Source organism: Ursus americanus, chromosome 18 (genome assembly GCF_024610735.1).
Source record: "Ursus americanus isolate L20-20 chromosome 18, mUrsAme1.1.p, whole genome shotgun sequence".
Classification (NCBI taxonomy): Eukaryota; Metazoa; Chordata; class Mammalia; order Carnivora; family Ursidae; genus Ursus; species Ursus americanus.
In genome coordinates this window covers 38,776,967-38,789,058 of record NC_142144.1, presented here as the reverse complement: position 1 = coordinate 38,789,058, position 12,092 = coordinate 38,776,967, and positions in this window count along the sequence as shown.

Below are 12,092 nucleotides of genomic sequence, written 5' to 3'. Positions count from 1 at the left end.
TCTACCACTGCCTAATTATCAGTTATTATACTGTTTATTTACCATTTAACATAGCTAGGAGATGGTGACTCCTTTCTGTGACTGCTCTTCTCCTGCTGCAAGGAACCTAAGATTACCATGATTAAAATTAAATGGAACCCTTAAGCCCCCCCTGATGAAAGTGTTCCTCCTCTAGAACCAAGACCTATAGTTAGCATTTCCTAGATTTGCATGGGGGATGGGGAGAGGAGGACAAATTCCCAAGCATGAATGGGAATGAGAGTAAGCAAGGTCGCTGTTACTTTCTTTTCTTGGTTCTTGGATCCATGCATTCTACTGACTGGGATCAAGAAACAATATAATTTTATCGCTTTGGATTGTGCACTATCTCCTCGAGGATGATGCCCAATTCTCACAAGGTATAATTACACAAGCTGACACCTCAACTTATAGCTAGGACCAGTGTATCCTGTAGTCATTCACCCATTCTTCATTTACTTTGCTGAATGCTGATCCCTCGATCCAAGGCTATGTTATGTGAAATATGAAGTCAGTGGACCAAGCACTCTGAAGTCCTCATAGACCAGCGAAGTATTTTTTCCTTATTCTTTATTTATAAGATTGAAATACTCATGAGCCACATCTAAACTGCCTACATAAAATGTTGGTTCTCCAATTTGCATGGGCAAATCTCATTATTTCATTGAAAATCTATGTTTTTCAACCAAAGGTATCAGGAACATTAATGAACCCTGTTCTGCACAGTTTACATAATATTAATGCATTTGTTATTTGAAATAACTTAGCAAGAAAGTTGTTAGAATTTCTTTGAAAGAGAAATATCAATGAAACCCACAACCATTATCTAAACTATAAGTACCTGGAAAAAGACAGTGATGGTAATAAGTACTAGAAAGACAGAATAATGGATCAGAAGAAGAGAAACAGTACTTTCCTTATTGTTCTGCTGCATTTACTAAAGTTTCAGAAAATATCATTTACTCTCCACGAGGAAGATACTGAAATTAAATTGTTTTCTCAAGATGCACTCATGATAATGCCTTCTATTTTCCCGACACATATAAGGTATTATGTCAGTTTGGTGGAGAATGTAATATTTGAATTGAGTCGTTTGGAATGTATAGGAAAAGTAAAGGAAAAGGGAGGTAAGTGACTAAGGAGTTGGAAATAGGTTGGGAAAGTATATGAGAACCACTTTTTTAAGCAAGTTGAATGCCAGGCTAAGGAGATTAACTTTTATCTTGTTTTAAAGAAAACACATGCAAGATCTCTAAGCAGTGATCAGAATGCTGTGACAGAAATCTTAATCTGAAAAAAGTATAGGGAGTAGAACCTAGGAAATAATAATCCGCATGTAAGTGGTGAGATCTTTGCTAAATTACAAAGCTGATTACAACTGGCCTTGTATCCTTTAGAAACTTATCATGTGATAGGGTATCTGTGATTTTTGCATCACACCACATCCCTTATATAATAATGCCATGTACTCTGCCCCATATTCCCTTTCACTTTTTGTTTTTGCCACTGTTGCAATAATTCCCAGGTACAGCATGACAGCACCTCACACATCATCACAGCTGAACTGTCCTAGCACTTTTCTTATTTAAAAGCTTAGGAGTGCACAGAACAATCCTTTAGGCACTTAAGACAAGTACAACCTGAAGATGTGAGGCAGTTAGCTCTGCTATAGGCCAACTACTGACCTTGAATAGAAGATCTCCTGTTCCATCATGCAGGCAGAAAATTCTAAGCTGCATTCAACATTGCTCCTCTCAAGTGTCTGAAAGGATCAAGTCGCATTTGCCCACAATGGTGAAGAACTCGAAAACAGTGGCTTTCTTTCTTCTATTTCTCTATCCTCAGAACCCACTCCTGTTTCCTAGGATCGTTTCCTGACAAACTACCTGAATACAACTACATTTCTAGTCTCTGCTCTAGTAGTGGTGTTAGAGGAGGCATCAAGGTTAAGATAAGGTTCAGATACAAAATTTGTAAATTATTTGGGATGCATCCTAGACTAATACATGCAATACAAAAAGATTACCAAAATTATGTAAGATTAATCAAGCATCAAATTATATCTAGACGGTATAACTTCTGTATCTGCAGTTTAACTGATTACATTATATATGGTATCAAAAAATTCTCTTCCTCATTAAAGTACCACAATTAAATCTTTAATTACAACAGAAAATTAGTGCAATACTCAGAAATTACTGTTCTTTGAAGAAAGACAATTAAAGCTATTATTTTAACCCAACTGTACTATTACTCAACTGCTTCATTTTAGAAGAATACTGATTCTAGGGTCTTGAAATCAGGATGGTGGCAATACCTCTAGCAGACAAAAAGTTGGTTACTGTGGAAGAGCCTTAGCAAAGTTCTCATAAACTACAAAGATACCCAGTATATAACCTTTGTCAGATGGCATATCTGGTAAGTTTTTGTGACTTTTCTATTGTTGTTTCTTAATTTTTCCTTTGGTATACAAGGCATAATGTTAAATATATCTCCAAAATTCAAACAACATAATATTAAGAGAGAACATTTATGAAAAACCCATGAAAGCAATTTAGGTAACTAGATTTAGTGAAGAGTTGAAAATTGCATGGGATTTGGTGAGGATCTTCGCCTCTTACTCTATAATCAGCAGCAATTTACTTAAGGCCAAACTCTGGGGCTTCTGTCTCTGTTATATATGAAAGGCTACTATTATATTTATTTCAAAGTCTAGTGTTCTTTAGGCCTGTAGAATATTAAAGTCCTAAAGCCCTAAAAGAAATCATCAGCACATTTTCAAAACTGCATTATTACTGCAGTTACTGTTTTGTGTTTTAGAGTACTTTAAGGCTTATAAAGTATATTTGTATAAAATATTTGAACTTCACAATGATTTCAAAATATAATAAGTAAATTCTATTAATTTCACTTATAGGCAAAGCAACTTATGCTTCCGATAGGTTATGAGAAAAGACAGTTTTGAACCAAGATTTTTAATTTTCTAAGTTTTCATAGATCTACAAAATGGAGGAATGCTTGAAAGAAGGAACAGTTCTCTGTGAGGCAAAATCAATACATATGAGTTATCATCCAGGCAGCCGAAGAACAACTTTGAAATGGAGTCTTTCATTCACCTCTCCCTCAGTTAGAGATAAAATTGGAAATCACTGTGGATGGCAAGGTTAGACTCTTACTAGTAAACAACTGTCCAGGTCCAGAGGGAGACACAGTTATCATATAATTACAGCTTTCCAAGTCACTATTAAATGGTACCTTCCTTAAACAGACTTTAGAAATGTGAAACCTTTGCCTGTTTGCCTATTTGATTCAATGAACCAATTTTTTTAGCAAGGAATTTTTGTATACTTCCATCTTTGTATTGTTTTTAATGAAAAATATACTCTAATTTCTTTTTTAAAATAATATATTGCAATCCTTGAAGATTGTCCTTTGAGGCCCCAAAGAGACAAAGATACCATGGCCTCAAAATTAGGTTTATTTTGCATCATTGGCAGCAGTAGCAATGTTCACAAATACATGTAAAGCAGAAGACAGGAGGATTATTAGAATGGATTAATTCAATATTCATGTTTGAAATGCCTATTGAGAGAAACAAACTGCAACCTCTTTAACAAAGTATTGCTTTTTAAAATGTGAACAATGTCTACTTATGTTAATCATATACAAAATTAGCATATTAAGAAGTGTATCCTCGCTTGATTTATAGTTACATCTTTATTCCATCATAGACAAATGACGTTTTAATTTTTTATATAATTCCTAAAAATACGATTCCAAAAGTGACTGTTATAAAGAGTAAGGAACTTATAGCACATTAGCCATTTTTTTAGTCCAGGCCCTAATGATTCATACTTACATTAATGGTCAAATTACCTAGCTCTCTTAAGTCTTACACTCCTCTTGTATGGGAATAGATATACTAATGTATTTTACATACAGAATTATTTTATATTGGTATGAGAAAATGATTTTAAAATGTGTTTTCAAAAATGGTGAGCACTGTAAAAATAAGATATCCTTTTCATTTTTAATATCAACAGTCCAAATTGTTTAATGAGGTATGATCCTTTGATCCACAATCCACATTATACTTTAGAAATATCAGGTCTCTTCATTGAAATAAGAAAACCTTTAACCATTTGGCTATGTCTTCCATCTACCATTAAAACCTTGATTTCAATAAAAAATGCCTATTATATTATTCTTGTCCCTCCCTCAAGATGTGTTAAGGACTGTTGCCCTTAAGTGAAACTATAATGAAGAATTATTGAAGATCAATGCACTGATTTTAATTAATCCTATGTCCCTTTTTCATTTTTGATTAATCAGCTATAATGGACTAAGAATTACCAAGCCAAAATAAAAGTGTCCATAATATGACCACAAAATGTACTACATGCCTAATCCTTCTTGAATGTAATGGGTATAGAGCTCAGAAAAAAAATAAATGTAAGTGTGAGGATGTGGTTATGGGGTTATATAGGCTTTTATTATGGGAGCTCTGAAACCACGTAAATGAGTAAATTTTGACAAGTAAATTTTGACATTATCTCTTTGGATCTTTTTTCCTATTCAGTCAAATCTATACCTTTCTGTCTTGAAAGATATTTTTCTGTCAAGATATTCGTGTTCATTTTATTCTCATATTTGATAACTTTTCTAGCCAAATAAAAGATTTCATTTCCAAAACTAACTATATCATATGGTGCTGTAAATATGATGATACAAGTTTTAGGAAAAAATTAATCTAAATGGAAATGTAATGTATCATTAAGAAATATTAGAGTAAGAGAACCCAGAAATGGACACTCGACGCTATGGTCAACTAATCTTCTACAAAGCAGGAAATAATATCCAATGGAAAAAAAACCAGTCTCTTCAACATATGATGTCAGAAAAGTTGGGACAGCCACATGCTGAAGAATGAAGCTGGACCATTTCCTTACACCACACACGAAAATAAATTCAAAATGGTTGAAAGACCTAAATGTGAAACAAGAATCCATCAAAATCCCACAGAAGAACACAGGTAGCAACCTCTGTGACCTTGGTCATAGCAACTTGTTGCTAGACACATCGCCAGAGGGAAGGAAAACAAAGGCAAAAATGAATTATTGGGACTATATCATGATAAAAAGCCTTTGCACAGCAAAGGAAACAAACAAAAGACTAAAAGTAGAGTGATGAGGGGCACCTGGGTGGCTCAAATGGTTAAGTGTCCAACTTCTAATTTCATCTCAGGTCATGATCTCAGAGTGGTGAGATGGAGCTCCCACTCCATCCCCCACCCCCAGCCCCCATTGGACTCCTCACTTTGTGGGGAGTCTGCTTGAAATTCTTTCCCTCCGCCCCTCCCCCAGTTCATGTGTACTCTCTCAAATAAATAAATAAATAATAAATAAATTAATAAATAAATCGTTTTTAAAAATAGGTAGAGTGTTATGTCTCAAAAAAAAAAATAAACAAGGAAACAAAAAAGCAAAACAACAAACAAACAAAAACCCAAAGACATAAGCCATTTGAACTGAGAGCACTAGGAGAAAAGGAGAGGGTGGTACAACAGTAGTTCTTTGGAAACTGCGAAGTGAAATGGAATTCTAACTGGTTTAGCTCACCCAATTAAGCAGAAACCTAAGCAGCACAGAGGACACAGAGATTCAATTCTACTTACATGAAATAATTCCTTAAAATTTTAGTAGTTCCAGAAGTAAAAATAGGGAATATAAGAACGGAGAAAATCGTCAAAAAATAATTAAAGGCAACTTTCCAAAATTAAAAGTAAAAAGTTACCAGAAAGAAAGAACTCACCTGATGCCTAGAAAAGTAATTAAATAGAATCTCATGATTATTATTTCAGAACACTAGAGACAAAGAGATCAGAGAAAAGTCCGTGGGACTTTCTCAGGGAAAATAGTAGTAAAGAATACATGTATAAGGAGTGTGAATAATTCTAACTTTGGAATTTTCATTAACAAACTTGGATGTTGGAGTCATTGGAATAATGCTTTCAAAGTTCTGTAAAAGCTTATTTTCTAGCCTAGAATTCTATACCCAAACATTAGTCAAGTGTCAGGTAAATTAAAGACATTGTCAAATATTCAAGATCTGAAAAATTGACTGCCCACATATATCCTCTCTGAAGAAGAGGCTACAAATTAGTCTCCATCGAAACAAGAAAGCAAATAAAGAACAAATACATGAAACATACAACCCAAATCCAACACAGGAGAGAGGTAAAAGCATATTCCCAGGAGAATGGTAAATGCATAATCTGTAAATCAGGTAAACAAGTCCGAATATCAATTTGGAGCAGGTAAAAATGCACAAAGGGGGAAAAACAAACAGGTAAGCAGTCATCATACAAACCTCTGATTAGATGGAAGTAAAGAACTAGTCTCAATGCTCTAAAACATTATTCTGTTATTTAAGGTTCATGACAGTTTTTCTTTTTTGGGGGGGACTTTTTTTTTTTTTTTTCTGTGACCAGCAATAAACATGACTAAGCCCAGAAAAAGATAATACATTGAATTTTAAACCAAATTACTATTATTCTTTATGTGAAAATTTCTATGTATTTCTCCTTCAAGAAGAATGTCACAGCATAGCACTATAGTTGTAACATCCAGAGAACAGCAACACTGGATTTTTTTATTCCTAACAGATTAAACATCTTTTAACTTGTTTATTGAGGTATTTATGACCCACTTAATATTTTTGTGAATAATAAGAAATATACTTAGAAATGTATATTGTTTGGATGTTTTAAGACTAAACTAGTGAGATATGGTCACTGAAAACTCCTTACAGCACAATGATATAATCTAAAGATTAAAGGAAGATTCAATATAATCTTTAATACTATGAAGGTACTGTGTTTAAATACTGGCAATCACAATGTGTATGGTCATTTGCTATAGCATGTGGTTCTTTAAACATTTAATGGTTTCACTGAAAGCCCTTTTCAAATTAACAAAAAATTAAGTATTTTTAGCAACAAATCCTTGTTTTGAAGTACTCACTCCCTTTCTTTTAGTCCTCAAAAACTGGTTAACTGAAAAATTTCATTACAGACATGATGAAAAAAATCTGAATTATTATGTACTAGAATTCATAAGTAAAGTTGATTAATTACATTAAACTGAATTATCACAAAAGTTAGACCCAAGTGGGTTTTCTTTGTTTTTTTGTTTGTGTTTGTCAAACTTTAAATTTAGCTATAAATCTCAGCAGTTAGGGAAATACATAAGATTTCCACTTCACTGTTATTTGTGCATGGAAAAAATTAAAAAAAAAAAAAACCTTTATAGAACTTTAATTGGGTTAATAGAACTGAAAATTATTGTCTTCCAACATGAACAGTTAGGTGTATAGCAGAAATGAATATAATATGTAGAATCAAGGTTCATTTCTCAGATTCTGCCACATATAGATGGATTAATATTGCTGTACCTCCATTTGCTGAAACAGGATTATATAAAAAAAAATTCAAGTCTGTGGGGAAATCCTATGAGATCAGCTTTGAACAGGTTCAATTTAAGGAGTGAGTAGATCATAAATATATCCATTAGGCAACTGGGCTCTAGGGTAGTGCTCATGTGAGAAATATGAATTAGAAAGTAGATACAAAATCAGAAACAGGTGAGTCCATTAAATAACCCAAAGAGAATGTATAGATTAATCCTAAAATTGTACTAAGATATAATCCTGAGAAATACCAATATTTAAGTTGTGGTTGAAAAACAGTACATTAATGTCCAAAGAGAACACAACCCACAATAAAATAGCATTCTAGAAGCCAGAGAAGAATGTGTCTCAAGGGTTAATGACCAATAGCAAGCATTTAAGAGAGAGAACTTTATTAGTTTGGTGAGATTAATATCAGAAAAATAATGAGTATGGAAAATAAGTTTTAGTGCATGATGATAAACAGAGACACAGAACAGAGATAACTATTTTAATATGCATGCCAGAAACCACTTGTGACTGAGATTTAGTCCAACTCTGTAGTTCCAGAAAGGAAGGGTGCAGCAAAGAAGGTGAGCTTCCAGAAATGTGTCATCATCTTAAAGGTGTTTTTTGGGAAAAACAGTGGAATCATAAAAAACAAACAAACAAAACAAAACAAAAAAACTAGTTACCAATTCTATGTTCCAAATTCTAGATTATTTCTGAAACTACAGGATACTTATATAGTGCTTACCATGTTCCAGGCACTCTTCCAAATGCTAAACACTTACTAAGATATAAATTTGTGATAATCACTATACAAGGTAGTTAGTAGTTTTTACCATCATCTCTTTTTTATTTACTCTAAGTCTCAAAGGAAGTGGATACTGGAACCAGGACATGACCCTAGCCCATTTGATCCAGAAAATACGCTCCTATATGTCCACTGCCCCTCTTTTTCCCTTTTGTATAACAAACTATATTTAACTAACTAAAAGAATGAAAACATGGTAGATAGGAATTAGGAGGAAAGAACTATGGCTTGGTGCAGGAGTTAGCGTCAATAATCCTGGATCAGTTCTTTATGCCTTTCCTTCTTTCAATTATTACTAATCATCAAACTTAAGCCTTTTACATAAATAATCAACTTCAGCTTCCCCAAATGGCAAGATCTTCTTCATTTGTAAATGCTATAATCATCAAATGGCAGATTACTACATACTCACCAGTTCAAATTATAGTAATTGATTTTTTTAAATTATTGGTCATATGAAGGAAAATGCTTCCAAACAGTAAAAGCAGCTTTGATTTCTTAAAATAGAAAAAAAAAATGAGAATGTTTAAGAGTAGAGAATGAATATTAAAAGTGACAGAATATTATAACATCCCAAAGATTATGTTCAGTTAAATTTCCAAAAAAAAAAATAATTTGTTTTAGAAAAAAGATTAATAGGCCATAATGTACAAAGCTGTCAAGTTGATAGCAGAACATAGCACATAAAATTAATAGCAGAGAAAGCAGGGCATTATTTGACATATGAATAAAATAGATACATGATGGATGGATGGATATAAACAGATAAAGATATAGAAACAAAAGCAAAAGATATTTATTATTACTATAGCTCTATATTAGTTTGCTAGGTTTCCTTAACCTAAGAGGCTTACCAAAGGAAAGATATGTCTAACAGTTGGAGGCCAGAAGTCTGAGATCAAAATGTGAATATACATCTGTTTTAAAAAGTGGTTAATAATAAACATCAAATTCTGCATAATGGTTATTCCTGGGAAAAAATAAGGGAATGGAGTAAAAAGAAAAAAAAAAAAGAAGTTCATAAGATTACTTAGTAATGGCTTAGTTATTAGGTAATACAGCCATTTAAAATATCATCGTTCAGAAACAACTTGGTAGTTCTAAAATTATACTCCAGAGTCTTACTCCCTGGGATCAAACCTTAGTGTTTATGCTGAGTAGTTATACATTCTCAGAAAATTCACAAATCTCTCTATATTAGGTTCCTTTCTAAAAACGTAAATAATAGTAATACCTTCCTTCTGTATATATTTAATGATATGATATTTGTAAAGCATTTGGAATTGTGCCCTATGTATTGTAAGCATTTTAGGAATGTGTGCCAAATAAAAAGACATCATTATATTATTTAAACATCATTATATTATTTAAACAAAATTAAATACATGTCATGAAAATGGCATTCATGAAGAATTATAATTAATTCAATTATTTGTGATTGAGTACCACAGGATGGGAAGAAATGTGGTGAGGGAAAATAGCAAGAAACATGTTAACATTCACACAATCTACATCTTTTTAGATAGAAATGTACTATTTATTTATTTATTTATTTATTTATTTATTTATTTATTTATTTATTTTTTGGTGAAGGGATGGTTGGTAAAACTCTGTCATGTTTTTCCTAAAATTGATTTTAACCATAAGGGTGTAAGTTGTTCACAGCAGGGAAGGTGCCTTATTTTTCCATTAACCCTCCCTCAGACAGTATTCAGAAATCTCTTCTCCATCAGGAAAATTTAACCATTGCCATGCTCTTATTATTAAGCCTCAAATCACAATATTTCTTATAGTCAATTATTCAACAACAGACCAGGAATGGAGCCTTGGGCAGTGGAAAGTGAGAAGCTAAATGGATCACCACTACCCATCCCCAAGAATACATGAGAATGCCTGATTTACACAAAAATATAAAGGCAAATGGTTTTCTGTTAAACAGCAAATCTCATATATGAAGATTAAAAAAAAGAGATTTGTGACTTTCTTAGGAAAAATGTGTTTTAAAGGAGAAAACAATTCAGAAGAAAAGTTCCACATCTTATAATTTTTATGTAAAGTGATATTTTACCCACAAAAAAAAGACCTTATACTGTCTTTCTCTTCCTTCCTCTCTCTGTCTCTTTCTCCCTTTTTCTCTTTCTTTCTCTTTCTTCTTTTCTGTGAAAAGGACCCAGGCTTTTGGTAACTTATGACGCTCTGGAAAAAGCCCATTCTGTTATGTTCAGCGCCCTATGCTTTCTATATTAGATTCAGAGTATTCTAGGTCTGTTTTCAGAAAATAAAATGCATTTTTACTAGTAACCTGTCATTTCAAATATAAAATTCTTAACATTTTATGTTTAGGCTAAGAAATGATAACTTAATTCTTGAGAGTTTTTTTCTTTTTGATGCTACTGACTGTACTCTTTCAAATCATTTTTTTTCCCCTGGATTTCCATTCCCTAATTTTAGACACAAAAATAGAACTTTAGACAATTTTAACTATTAATAAAGATTTTTTAAAGATTTTATCCATTCAAGATCCTCTTTTTAGTACCATGACACCACTAAGATGAGCAGACTACATTGCATAATGCATGTTTAATCTTCTGGAACCTTCAATGGTTTAAAAATGGCAGGGAATATAATGACAAACCTTAACCTAAAATAATTTTAACTTTGTTTCTAGAATAGAGAATTGTTTCTACTGGAAAACTATGTTCACAATTTCAGTTGTCTTGTACCTGAATGTAAATGTTATTGTCTATTAATACCAATATTTTTATTGACTAATTTACTATCTTCATAAAGACAGTGTTTCAGAAAAGGGGAGAAATTATATAGAACAGCAAATACAATAGCCACGAAAATCAATGTCACTCCTGAAAATGTGCCATTCACATGATGAAGACTTTAAGAAATCTTTTTAAGATATTTTGGAGTTAGTGTCAAGTTAAAGATAGAATATGAGGCATAACTAGAGACACAGAGTTCAATATTTACACGCAAAAAATAGTATATAGAGCAGATCCACAGCAGAACCACGGCATTCCTCAGATGCACTCTCAGTTCTTCAGCTTTCTTCTCCCCCCCTTCCAAGTTTTCATATTTGGATTCTGTCAAAGAAAATGACCTTTGGTTTTTTTTATTATTTTACCTTCCTTGCTGCAAAGAGCCATAGAGTGACCATATCACAATGCTCGGTGCAGAGTGACTGGTTATTTGTTCCCTTTTAAGTCCAGGTGAGGTAACAGATCAACTGCTACCAACTTACCATTCCCACACACTTACATCTTAATAAATGGCTTAAAATAATAAACCCTCCTTGTGTTATCTTATATGGACTTTTCTTTTTTTTTTTTTTCGCTGTTGGGACACTGACTCATACCGTACACTTAATGACATTGGGACTACTAACCCAAAGACCTCATCTTGCAGGTGAAGGTATTGAATCTCAGCAATGTTAAATAACTTAAGGAATGGTCAAAGTGTGCATTATTGATCAATGCTACATGTTTATCTAGTTCCTGCTGTTTTTAGCATCATTTCGTAACCTTCACCATCTCTCAGAACAGCCCTGTGAGTGCTGAAGCACCAATTTGCCAGGTACACTCTGCAGATTTGCCTGTGGGTCAATGAGACTGAATCAGAAGTCTGGGTCATGTTATACCAATATCATACCAAAACTTGGGAGATGGAGAATTTAGGACATTTATGGAATTGCATTTAAATGAAAAAAGTCTGAAAATTAATAATCATGATATTAGAAGAGTGACTACAGTTAAAAGAGATAGCAGGAAAGAAATTGTGATATTAAGAAAACAAAGTAATG